The 13,989-nt window shown below is 43.6% G+C and overlaps 1 protein-coding gene across 2 annotated transcripts in view; it reads right to left on the minus strand.

Annotated features, from left to right (window-relative positions):
- The window catches only part of Znrf3 (zinc and ring finger 3), a 154,891-nt gene that overhangs the window by 103,420 nt on the left and 37,482 nt on the right, over positions 1-13,989 (minus strand). The gene's annotated exons all lie outside the window — the stretch shown is intronic.

Here is a 13,989-nt window from a genome sequence, read left to right on the forward strand (position 1 = left end):
ACAACAAAAAAAAAGAGTAACAGGAACCAAAGATTCAGATCCCTTCCACTAATGCAAATCATGGGTCAAAGATCATAGGCAACCAGTTACATTCTTACCCAACAATGCTAAGATTTTTTTAAATATCAATTTATTTATTCTTTTGTCGATCCTGGAGCTTGAGCTCAGGACCTGAGCCCTGTCCCTGGCTTCTTTTTGCTCAAGGCTAGCACTCTACCACCTGAGCCACAGTGCCACTGCTTGCTTTTTCTATATATGTGGTGCTGGGGAATCGAACTCAGAGCTTCATATATATGAGGCAGGCACCCTACCACTAGGCCATATTCCCAGCCCTAAGATTTTTTTTTTTTAATTGAACACTTAAAGACCTTTTGATGGCTGAAGGAGAGTGTGGCTCAAGTGGTAGTGTCTGCCTACCAAGCTCAAGATGCTCAGTTCAAACCCCAATACTGGCAAAAAGAAAGGGAAGAAAGGGAAAGGCGGGGGGGGGGGGGGGGCTGGGGATATAGCCTAGTGGCAAGAGTGCCTGCCTCGGATACACGAGGCCCTAGGTTCGATTCCCCAGCACCACATATACAGAAAACGGCCAGAAGTGGCACTGTGGCTCAAGTGGCAGAGTGCTAGCCTTGAGCGGGAAGAAGCCAGGGACGGTGCTCCGGCCCTGAGTCGAAGGCCCAGGACTGGCCAAAAAAAAAAAAAAAAAAAGGGAAAGGGGGAAGGAAAAAGGAGAGAGGGGATGAAGGAAGGTAGTCGGTTGGTCTTTGCACATACATTTTATAGGGGAGGAAATCAAAGCCAAGAGAGGAACTATGTCTCCCCACCACCACATCAAGATAAGCATAAAGTCTTTCAGTGCCCTCAAAAGACCTTGCTCATTCTATGCCTTTATTCTTGATTACTAATAAGTACTCAGTGATAACCCAACACAGGCCTGAATAGTCCTCTGTGCTTAAGCAGACTGAGATGATCTTCTGAGCATTCCCTACAGAGGCCACACACCACTTGTCCCTTCTATGGCCTCTGTCCAAAGATGACCTACATATTACCGGTCTTCTTAGGCTGTCTTAATGACACATACCACTAAGCTCAGCACATCCCCAACACATCGGCTGCCTTCTCTGACCATATAGGAGGAAACTTACCTGCACTTTGACACTTAACTGAAGGTTGGCTCCTCAATTACCAGTCAGTGGCACTAGACAGGTCTGGTTCCAGAATAGCAAGGTGCTAGGACCTAAATTTGGCCTTACAACCTTGTCCAATGAAGTATCCCTAGCACTGCTGGTAGATGAGATTCTTCAAGAGTATAATAGTCTCTTTGACTATTTCCCCTTTTCCCAATTCTCATGTTAAAATGGCAATTCTGATTTAAGTGCTGTACTTATGACAGCTTTGGGCCACTGATCTCAGGGCTCCCTCTATGCTAATCACTGTATAATCTCAATCTCCTTTTGGTCAAGTACTGACAAAGCAACAGGTTAACCTTGGCCTTCTGAGGGCCAAGAGAAGACAGTTACAAAGAGCAATAGAATCTGCTCCATCTTATGCTGGCTCAGTTTTTCCAAAGCATGAAGCTCCACAACAAAAGGTTCTTCAAGACTAGTGCAAGATTTTGCTAACCATTCAATGGCACAAGATTCTGACAGATAACTCCTACTTTGTTCGGCTTGCTGATGAATCACAGAAAGAAGGAAAGTGACATCCTAACAAAAACAAAGTTTCTTTCCACAAGGTTCTAAAATAATGCAGTGAAATCATTGTTTCCTTTCCTCCAGGATGGCTCAGTCTTCTTCAGTCACTCACTCTATGCACATCAAAGCACAGGTAAAGAACCTGTAGAGAGAACTCTAATGCCTCCTGCACACCAGACAAGCCCACTGCATTCTTCACTCCTCTCTCTCTCTCTCTCTGCCATTCCTCCGTTCCTCCTTGCCTGCTGACAAGACAGGAATCAACCAGGAGAAACTAAGACCCAGCCCTGTGACTGCCATCACCACCAGCATGGTAGGAGCTCAAGGCCATTCCTCAGTAGTGGGTATGAATGTGCATGGAGCAAAGCCTCCTGTTTCCTCTACTGACAACAAGCTCACACTCTGAGGTAGTGCTATAAAACATGAGGCAACCAGCACACCCTCATCACATGTGAGGAGCACTGTCCATTCCCAGGCTAAGCCAACGCTGGCCCATTAATAACAATGCCCTAAGAAATATTTACAAACACGTTTCCGGTTACATGGCCTGTTCATCAGGCCTGTAGGACAACCTGCTCAGAAGTTAAGGCCTAAGCCTTATCATGCATGTAATCATGCATGCAAGGAAGCTGAGATCTGAGGATTGTGGTTCAAAGCCAGCCTCAACAGGGAAGTTCATGAGCCTCTTATCTCTAATTAACCACCAGAAAATGGGAAGTGGATATGGCTCCAAGGCCCTGAGTAAAATCCCCATAATGATTGGGGGGGGTAGGTAGAAGTAGGAATTAAAACTAGCATTATAGATTTTCCATTTGCAAGGTAGCAACCTGAGGCATGGGGCCACACAAGGCTTGCAAAGAATTGGGGCTTATAACCAATCTTCTGACTCCTCCTGAGGACCCAAGGAAAGGAGAATTTTCCTCTTGAGAGCATGCTATGTACTTGAGGATAGAGCAGGGGTGCTTAGCTAATTTCTACCTGTACCCAGCTTCTGCCTGCACCCACCGCGAACTTGGGGCTACCTACTTAAAGGGCTACTTCCTTGTGGTCCCACATACCACTGTTATCACCATCTGAGTTATCCAACTCTATCTGTTGAGGCCAACTTTAGATTTATGTAGGCCAACTCAATATGCAACTAAGTTAAATATTATACAATGCAAAAGCCAGCATTTTTACTCTATGAAAACTCAAATACTGTGGAAAGAAAGATTAAAGAATGGCAAGTAATTAAAAATATATATTGCTGAGAAAACTAAGTGCACCTTTTGAAGACTCAGAGGGAGATGATATGAAATCCTTCATAGCTCCAGTTAGCTTTTCAAGTGTCCTGCTGAGGTATTTAAAAGCCCAGAAATGCACACTATAAGGAGTAAACCAAGGATGTTGCTAATAATATAAGGCTCTAGGAAACTCAAGGTGGTGGTCTTGATTGCAAAAAGCCTGGGCTTCAATGTACCTTTATAAGCTTTACTTTGTGGTTGTTTTTATTGCTAGGAATTGAATCCAGAGCCTTGACTCTCCTTGAGCACTAAACTACACCACCTGGCCCTTTAATTTTAAACTGTCATTTCTATTAAAATAATTCCTCAACTGCACCTTTTCAATTACTCACATACATTCCAATAGGATCAGATAACAAGGCTTCTTGTAATGTGTAAACAGCATGAAAAGGCACACACTCAGTTGTAGTCAGCCAACTAATTCCAATCCCTTGGCCAGTGATATCTACACATTTCTGAGTGCTTAAATTGAGACAGACCTTTGAAAACACTTAATTCTCATTGCAACAGGAAATATCCCTTCTTAACAATTTATCAGTAGCACAGTCAACTCCTTAACTAAGAAAAACTATCCAGAGCAATGGTTCTTCATTTTGTCCCTCCTCCACCAAAGGCCATATGGTGATGTCTGGAGACATTTCTAGTTGTCATAACTAGGGAGGAGCATCCAGTGCACACAGGCCAGGGATGCTGCTCAACATCTGTGTATTGTAATACACAAAACAAAACTCCGCTTGTAAATGTTAACAGCATTGAGATCAAAGTCTCGGATGCCAGGTCTTGGAAATAGGAAAAGAAATCTTCCTAGGTCCTACAGGCACTCTTATTATATCATCAAAAGTTTTGGCTTTTAAGAAAGACAAGTAAGAGTGAAAAAAATCTCACTTCAGCCCAGTAGTTGAACAAAAAATTAAAATATCAGTTAGTGTAGTCCCAGAAATGGATTTTAATTGAGTACTTTCAACTCATCATACTTAAAAAATACCCCACACAAGTAAAACTATATATTTACTCTGAAATAATACATTATCAAATAATAAATATACAATTGATTACTATAAAAAAAAAGTTTTGGCTTTTGAACCAACAAATAGAAGCGTTGATCTCTTCCCTTTGGGTCCAAACACTTACTCAAAGGCCACTGGCTTCCAGGTATTCTTAATAAAACTGCAAATCTCTCAGCAAGAATTTTCAAAGACCACAATTTCTGCTTCTGTGGTAAAACAGCACAATAGTTTTGGTCCATTTTTTTCTTTCTTTCACATTCCACAATACCTCTAATTATCTCAAAAGCTGGGCACTAGTGGCTCATGCCTATAATCCTAATGACTAAGGAGGCTGAGATCTGAGAATTGTGGTTCAAAGGCAGCCTGGGATTTAAGACTTTTATCTCCAATTAACCCTGAAAAGACAGAAGTGGAGTTGTGGCTCAAGTGGTAGATTACTAGCCTTGAGCATAAAAAGCTTAGGGACAGTGCCCAGGCCCTGAGTTCATGCCCCAAAACCATAAAAAAAAATAGTAGTAATAATAAAAAATAGGTAAACAAAACTATCCAAAGCTTCAATTTTAAGGATCAGAAAAAATGGAAAAAAGAAATTGACTTACATAATAGGAGAGATTTTTCTTGTGCTTTGCTTCCTGCTACTATTTTAGTTCATATATGTAATATAAGCTTTATGAAAGCTACTTTGCATATGTGAGGCCTTGAGCTTAATCCTCAACACCATTTTTTTTAAGTTAATATCATGGGGCAGGGAAAAAAAAGCTGGAAGTGGCCCTGTGGCTCAAGTGGTAGAGTGCTAGCCTTGAGCAAAAAGGAAGCCAGGGACAGTACTCAGAGCCTGAGTTCAAGCCCCAGGAATGGAAAAAAAAAAAAAGTTATTATCACATGTGAGTGAACCCCCCCCCCCTTTTTTAAATAGGTTTACACTGTGTTGCCTAAGATGCCCTGCAATTCCTGTAGTGATTCTTCAAGTGATCCTCCTATCTCAGCCTCCCAAGTAGCTAGGACTACAGATACCCAGCTCAACTTCTGGATTCTTAAAAGCCAGATACAAAAGACACTTCTAAAATATAAATCAAGCTCTTAAGTATGATGATGGCATAACAGAAGCATGATCTTGATCTTAGCCAATGTATGTGAAGTGCTGAGCAATAAAATTTCAGGATGTTGACAGTTTTCCAACAGCCTTGCCAAAATGTAAGAGTTTATGGAAAAAAAGTAAAGTCAAGAGTAGTGGGGGCTAGGAATATGCCCTTGTGGCAAGAGTGCTTGCCTCGTATACGTGAAGCCCTGGGTTCGATTCCCAAGCACCACATATATAGAAAATGGCCAGAAGTGGCGCTGTGGCTCAAGTGGCAGAGTGCTAGCCTTGAGCCAGAAGAAGCCAGGGACAGTGCTCAGGCCGGGTCCAAGCCCCAGAACTGGCAACAACAACAACAACAACAACAACAAAAAAGAATAGTGAACCTGTTAGCCCAGAAGTTGGGAGCCTCAGACAGAAGGACCTTGATTTTGAGGACAGCCCAAGCTACACAGTAAGAGGCTCAACAAAAATTAAAATATGGGGCTGGGAATGTGACTTAGTGGTAAAGTGCTTGCCTAGCATGCATGAAGCCCTGGGATCCATCCCTCAGTACCACATAAACAAAAAAGGACAGAAGTGGCGCTTGAGCTATGGCTCAAGTGGTGGAGTGCTAGTCTTGAGCAAAAGCAGCGCAGGGATAGTGCCCAGGCCCTGAGTTCAAGCCCCAGGATTGGCACAAAAAAAAAAAAAAGGAGTTTATTAAAATAAAATACAACACTTGAATTTAAATTAAACAACTATTAACATTGTACCACATACTAAACTATCCATTTAACTTTTCAATAGCTTAAAAATTCTAAAATAAGGGAGCTGGGCAAGTGTTAAACAATGACCAAGACAGAGGTAGGGAGATATGAACACCCAATAGTCACTGGATGAGTCCAGAATACACACAAAAAAAGATCTTTAAAAAGAATCAAACTGGGGGCTGGGGATATAGCCTAGTGGCAAGAAAGAGTGCCTGCCTCGGATACACAAGGCCCTAGGTTCGATTCCCCAGCACCACATATACAGAAAACGGCCAGAAGCAGCGCTGTGGCTCAAGTGGCAGAGTGCTAGCCTTGAGCGGGAAGAAGCCAGGGACAGTGCTCAGGCCCTGAGTCCAAGGCCCAGGACTGGCAAAAAAAAAAAAAAAATAATCAAACTGGAGATGGCCATCTTGGTTTTACTATTAAAATCCCATTCAGCTGCTTTCCAGATGCACTGCAAAACAAATCAAGTACACAGGGTAGCTGCAGGTCCTCTACCAACTCATGCTACGGTAAACCACTACACTGCAAAGTCTAGTCACTCTTCTGAAGATGAACACGTGCACTGGTGTATGTGACCCTAGACAGGGAAGCCACAGGTTATACCTGAAATGCACTACCAAACAAGAAAGGAGGAGCTTACCCATTCCATGAAGACAAAACATCAAATAAGAATCAAGAAAACCTGCAGACTCTGTCCTTCTCCTGCCAACAATGAGTGTCACTTCTACTCCAAGACTTCACATTCATACATATATCAACTTATATCAATTTGATACAAATCAAAGCAATGCAAAAAAAAGGAGAGTTCATAAGAAGCCAGTCTAAGTGCAACAAGTTGTGACTTACTTTTGAAAAACAACTCTACATATTATATCAATACTAAAGAGAGGTCAAAACATTCTGGGATCCTTTGAGGTTTCTAAGTGAGAACTAAAGGCTTTGGGGTTTTTTTGTTGTTGTTGTTTTTTAACACATTACTTGTACAAGGGAAGTATGAGTTGGGATGTTTCCACAACTGTAATCCCAGTTAACCTTACCTTTACACCTCTGCTATCACTCTCTCCCATCCATCCCGCTCTCCCTTCTTAAAACAATTTTTTCACATATGCAAAAAAACTACTTTGTAGACCATATTCATATCATTATCTCTCTTCCTCCTGCTCATGCTCACTCCTTCAAGCCTTTTTTTTCATATGAACTCCCCTCTCACCCACCCCATGGGGCTTGAACTCTGAGCCTGGGCACTTCAGCTAGTTAGTACTCTACCACTTGAGCCACAAGCACCGTTTTCTCCAAGCTTTTTCTCTTTCTTTTCTTTTCTTCTCCCCCCGCCCCCATCTCTCTTTATTTCCTTTTTTGTGCCAGTCCTGGGGCTTAAACTCAAGGCTTGGATGCTGTCCCTGAGGAGCTGCTGCTGCTGCTGTTGATTCTTCCTCCTCCTTCCTTCTTCCCCCCTTCCACTCCCCTTTCGTGGGGCTTGAACTCTCTGGGCATAGGCTCTGCACTGTCCCTGAGCTCTTCAGCTCAAGGACAGTGCTCTACCACTTTGAGCCACAGCACTACTTACAGTTTTCTGGTGGTTATTTGGAGAAATGAGTCTCCTGGACTTTTCCTGCACAGGCTGACTTTGAACCGCGATCCTCAGATCTCAGCCTCCTGAGTGGCTAGGATTACAGGCGGGAGCCACCAGCGCCCAGCAAAAAAAAAAAAAAATTCTGTGTATGTATATGTATGTGCATGTTCATGTATGTATTTTGGGTCCAGTTTCCACAAGTAAAAAACACGATATTTGGCTTTTTAAGCTTAGTTTAGTGTACTTAACATTATCGAGAACTAAAGCTTTTCTATCAAAGGGTTAACTTTTAGGATAAGCTGGCTTTGCCAACTCCAATGGAGCCTTCATCCCAAGCACAAGTTGACACTGGTATTTCAAAGAACATGATATCCTCTATTTACTTTTAAAGGGGAGGGAGGGACTGGGAATATGGCCTAGTGGTAAAGTGCTCGCCTCATATACATGAAGCCCTAGGTTCGATTCCTCAGCACCACACAGACTGAAAAAGCCAGAAGTGGTACTGTGGCTCAAGTGGTGGAGTGCTAGCTTTGAGCAAAAGGAAGCCAGGGACAGTGCTCAGGCCCTGAGTTCAAGCCCCAGGACTGGCAAAAAAAAAAAAAAAAAAAGGAGCCCCCTGTTGACTCGTGCCTGTAATCCTAGCTACTCAGAGGCTGAGATCTTAGGATCTTGGTTTGAAGCTAGCCCCTAGCTTTGAGCAAAAGAAGCTCAAGGGCAGTGCCAAGCCCTGAGTTCAAGCCCTAGGACCAGAAAGAAAAGAAGAGATTTGTTGGTGCACAATGTAATCCTAGCATTCAGGAGGCAAGAGGTAGAAGGTCTGTCAATTCAAGGCCAGCTTTATCAACATAGTGACACCCTGTCTCAAAAAGCCAAAAGTGCTTCTTACAGCGACTTTTTTCCAAAGCCAATTTGTTTAAAACCAAACAAAAGTTCTACCCAGCTATCTAACTGTACCTACTATAACCACCTGCCTCTCCCACCCCTTGTAGTACAAAAATCCTACAACTTTGAACAGCTGTGGCCACTAGAAGGCAAAAGAAGAAAGGACATTTCTGAAAGTGCAAAGAGAACTGCTCTGTGAGGGGAAGATGGCACAATTTATCTAAGTACAAGGTAATCACAGCCAACTCCATGCCCAGGTCAGTCTCCGTTCTTCCCAATTTCCTGGGTTCTCCCCTGGGAGCCAGAATAAAGAAACAATATCTCCAGGGCTTTTCCCAAACTGACTGAGATCTCTACTGCAAAGTGGTAGAAAATTCAAAAGGGGCCCTCAGAAACTGTCAAATTCATTGAAACAGCTAAGTACCTACACCAAGTACTGAATACATGTGCTTGGATTCCAAGTACTAAAAGATAGTCTAGATAGATGTGATAAAGTAAATACAGTAATATGATTGTGGTAGAATATAGGTGATAGACACATATAGCTGCCCATGGTAAAACTCACTTTTCCTATATGTCTGGAAATTTTCATAATAAAATATTTGCCAGGGGCGGGGGGTGCTTTATGTAGAAAACCTTGTTTGTGGTTGAAAAGAAGAAAATCACCCAGTCCTGTATTTCAGGAGCTTATTGAGATTTCACATGCAAGTGCAGAGACAGCATGAGGCTAAGGGAGGTCATACCTCACTGAGAATAAATAGTCCAAAATGATGCCATCTTTAACTTTTGCTGGTACTGAGACTTGAACTCCAGGCCTTGAACTCTTGCTCAGCTTTTTCCTATCATGGCTGACATTCAACTACTTGAGCTACACCTCCAGACTAGCTTTTTTGCTGGATAGAATGAGTCTCAAGAACTTGCATGCCCAGGCTGGCCTTGAGCCATGATCCTCAGATCTCAGCCTACACAGTAGCTAGACTATGAGCTTCTTAGCTTGAGTAATAGAGAATAAGCCAAGGGCTTGGGGAGAGAAATGTGGTTTTACATATGTTGGGTTTGGTTGAGTACCTGATGATGAAGGTGAACACCAATCATCATGATTTAAAAATGAGAGGTCTCGGGGCTGGGAATATAGCCTAGTGGCAAGAGTGCCTGCCTCGGATACACGAGGCCCTAGTGTTCGATTCCCCAGCACCACATATACAGAAAACGGCCAGAAGCGGCGCTGTGGCTCAAGTGGCAGAGTGCTAGCCTTGAGCGGGAAGAAGCCAGGGACAGTGCTCAGGCCCTGAGTCCAAGGCCCAGGACTGGCCAAAAAAAAAAAAAAAGAGTCTCACAGAGACTCTGTCCCAACTAAAAATGAGAGGTCTCAAAGACCCACTGACTCTGAACTCTGATATGGGGAAGGATCTTGGTAAGGAACTGAACTTCCAACAAGCTGGCTCAATTTGGAAGGCTACTGGAAGGCTGGCTACTTGTCAGCAAGACTTTAACTAGACATATTAAGCAAGGAAACAGAATTTGAATACAGATAAGATTTTTATGCCAATTATGCTGATCAACTGCTAAAGGAAGGTGGGACACAAATATATGGGGGGCCTTACCCCCACGGATGGCTCTGCCTGCCAACTTGTAACAAGCATTTTATACCCTCTGGGGAAGGGACAGATGAGCTTGGTTCCCAGATCTAGCCAGGGCAAGACTAATCAGAGGCAGCCCACACAGCCTGCCCCCATTTTTGACTCAACTCCCTACCTGGTTCACCACTTGTGTTCTAAGGCCTGTTTCTTCCACCAGAGGATGCCACTTTGAAAATCTCAGGAATGTCACTTGGGAACAAACCTGACAAAACAAAACTGTTCTTTAATAGAAACAGAACCTTTTATGAAAACTCCAAAAGTCCACCTGAAAACTCTGGCCACTCAGTATCGTGGCCCCATCATAGACCTACCAAGACAGAGTGGAGCCCTCCAGATGCCATGTGTCCTCTGCAGTATACGCTTCACCTCACTAAACAAACAAGGGGTGTCTTTGTTTAATTTTTTTTTAAGTGTAGAACCTGTCTCACAGGCTATGATTACATCAGCAGAGCGCTCTCATTGGCTCTCATTCTCAGCATCAATCCGGACTTGCTCTGGCAGCTTTGAAGCGCTCCAGTGTGCAGCCCTTTGATCTTGTGGTTCCCGCCCAGGGCAAAGCTGATACGATCTTGGCGCCCACTTGGGATGAGAGATCTCAGTGCAGGGCCAGTGTAGGGCCAGGACAGACCCCAGGCCTCTCCAGCTCTGTCCCAGAACAGTCTGGCTGCTGAGGCCCGAGGGCACCCAAGTGCACACGGTGGGTAGGTGGGGGGAGGGTAGAAATGCACAGACTATTGGGAGGGGGCATCACTAACCTATAGTGCTAGCCTTGAAATTCTTTTAAGTACCCTTTATCTTTTAAAGATACTGAAATATACAGGAAAAATGAGGGTACTGGTTTTTCTTCATAATGATACAGGGATGGGGGTATAGATAAGACAAGGATGGCCAGGCTTGATGACAGCAAAACTGGTTGATAACTGTGGGGTGGGGGGAGATGAGGAGGGATACATTGTACACCATGTATTATCCCCTTCTGTCTGGTTACAAATGCATACTGTCTGTAACAGCTTGCAAAAGAAACTAACCTCTAACTTTTTGATATTTTTATTCCTGGTTGTCTTTTTTAGACTGAATCTTAACTATGTAGCCCAGTCCTGTCCTCCAACTCTCCATGTTCCACCTCATCTTCCCCAGGTTGAGGACTACTGTTGTGTACCATCATACTACCGTCCTTACAGCCTTTGAATCTAAGAAGGAAAAAGTCATTTAAGACTGGATGAGGGTAAGTGTAAATCACATATGACTTTTCTCTGAGTCCCCAGAGCTGTCACTAGAGCAAAGAAGAAAAAGGACTTAGAGTACAAGCCACACTTCTGCCATACAATCCCTGTGGGGGTCAGAGAGTGGCATTACTGTCACCTGTCACCCCATCGTTGGCTCTTCACTTTTGGGAAACAGAATCCATCTCTCCTGAAAACACCAGAACCAGGCGGAAATACCAGAACTCATTTTCAAGATCCATCACTTGTGGAAATCAAATAAAAAAAAAAAAAAACTGGAGTGAGCTGTCTAGGTTGCTTCCCTTAACAACTTTCCTCCAAGAGCTACAGGCACTTAGGGAGCAACTAGATGTGGGGAGCCATTCATGCAGAGCCTTTTCTGCTATACACTTAACTCAAGGACCAAAGGGAGCAAGGCTGAGAGGAAAGGGGGACACAGGCATGATTCCAGCCACAGCTGAAAAATTAGACAGATTGAGTACAAAAGAGTTGACTAGGAAAGAGACGTGGGCCAGGCCGGCTAGGTGTGTTCTAGGTCACAATTTCATACACTCAAGGGCAGAAGGTAGATGAGGGACTAGGAGGGGATAGAGAAGGGAAAACAAATTCTTCCCATACAGGTGGATCCACTTTTGGAAACTCTTATTTTAAAACTGCAGTGGATGGGTGCTCGTGGATCACACCTGTCATACTAACTACTCAGGAGACTAACTTCTGAGGATCGCGGTTCAAAAGCCAGCCTGGACAGGAAAGTCCATGAGAGTCTTACCTCCAATTAACACCAGAAAATTGGAAGTGTCACTGTGGCTCAAGTGGTAGAGCGCTAGCCTTGACTGAAGAGCTCAGGGACAGTGCCCAGACCCAGAATTCAAGCTCCATAACCAACAAAAAAAAAGGTAGCATGGTGGTTCAAAGTGGTAGAGCGCTAACCTTAGCAAAAAAACTAAGGGGACAGGGACCAGGCCCAAAGTTCAAGCCCCACAACTGACAGTTCACAGATGGCTAAGGGGGGCAATTGGGGGGAGAGAACAAACTCGAGTGAAGAGTTTAAGAACACTGAAATAGGGCTGGGGATATAGCCTAGTGGCAAGAGTGCCTGCCTCGGATACATGAGGCCCTAGGTTCGATTCCCCAGCACCACATATACAGAAAACGGCCAGAAGCGGCGCTGTGGCTCAAGTGGCAGAGTGCTAACCTTGAGCGGGAAGAAGCCAGGGACAGTGCTCAGGCCCTGAATCCAAGGCCCAGGACTGGCCAAAAAAAAAAAAAATCACACATACAATTTATACAAACTCAAATTCTTTGATCCATTCAAGTAGCCCCAACTTAAAACATGTTAGTTCTGGCATAACACAGATCCTATGAAAATATCTACTTAAACATTTCACTCCCTTTTCATTTTCAGAAACTTATTCACCAAGTTTCTCATGCTGATTAACAGTCTCTGATCCTGGCAAAGCATCCAGAAGTGCCGAGAGTGAATGACAAGTAGTCTGTCCAAAAGGGATGTCCTGGACCTTGATGAGCTTATATTCTAGTTGAGAAGACAAACACACTTATAAATTAACAACACAAAATAATATGTAATTAAATGTCAAATAAGTAGTCAGACCAGGTTGTTTCAAGTTCAGAGGCAGCAGGACAATCGGGTGCTGCAATGGTCCAAGAGAGCTTCCAGAAAGTGGCAGCCTCAAAGAATGTAGACAGATGTGAAGACCAAAGCTTGTGCAGAGGAGCCACTGGACTAGAGAGCAGGTTCTACAGGATAACACCATATTGAAATGACAGACTGAAGGCAAAACACTAAGGGATTTAGAATATTATAGCAAGACAGGGTTTAGACCAGCCCTACAGGCAGTAAAGAGCTGAGACAGACTTGAGAAGAGCATGACATCTGGCAACCGAGCACCAAAAGGGGACAGGGGGCATGGAGCCCTAAGTAAAACAGACCACTAGGGACTGGGGGCTTTCTGCTTAAAAGAGAAATAACTGCCCCTCGATGAAACAGCAGCGGAAGCTTGTGCTCAGGCTACCAGTTGTGGTTTTGTGTGTGGCTTTTTTTTTCTTAAACAAAGGGGTGAAGATCAAAAGAAACTGTTTGCAAATGAGAGCCCTCCTACTCCTCTGACTTGTCATTTCTATTCCTTTCATCTTCCCTCCTGTTTGAAATTCAGGTGAAAAGGAGAGGCATGTGGCCAGTGGGTTGGGAACCTGACCCTGGCCCAGGGTCTGGCTCAGTGCATGTGTAAATGGAGGCCAATCTCTCCAAATTTCCCAGACCTCAGTGTCTCTGCTGTAACCTAAGGAAGGTGCAGGACAGAATCTCAGGCCCCTTAAAGGAAGTGCCAACTGTGGCTTCTAAGCTGAACAAAAACCAAAACATATACCTAAGGATTCATTCAAGTGCAGGATACCAGTCCATTCACAACACCAGTATCTTCAACTGTAAGAAAACCTCAGTTACAGACCAGGCAACCATTGTCCCTACTTTCCAAGGAGAGAGGGAAAAAATACTCATGTTATAAAGTCAACAGACTTTATTTAAAAAAAAAAAAAAAAAGTTTTCTTCCAGAAACCACAAGGCAAGAGAGCATTTATGTTTATTCAAATATAACTGATCAATAAAACTTGATTGGGTCAAAACTGCCTAAATAAACAGAGTTCAATGTTCCCAAAACAGGAACATTTTTTAGGGCTGTTTCCCTAAAACAGCTTCTGACCAAGTTTGAGGCACAGAATTAAATCTCACCTTCCACTACTGACTATAATATAGCCATTAGGCATATAGAGTCAGGACTGGCAATGTGGTTTAGCGGTAGAGTGCTTGCCTAGCATACATGAAGCCCTGGTTCGATTC

The sequence above is a fragment of the Perognathus longimembris genome, chromosome 3, assembly GCF_023159225.1.
Source record: "Perognathus longimembris pacificus isolate PPM17 chromosome 3, ASM2315922v1, whole genome shotgun sequence".
In the NCBI taxonomy this organism is placed as follows: Eukaryota; Metazoa; Chordata; class Mammalia; order Rodentia; family Heteromyidae; genus Perognathus; species Perognathus longimembris.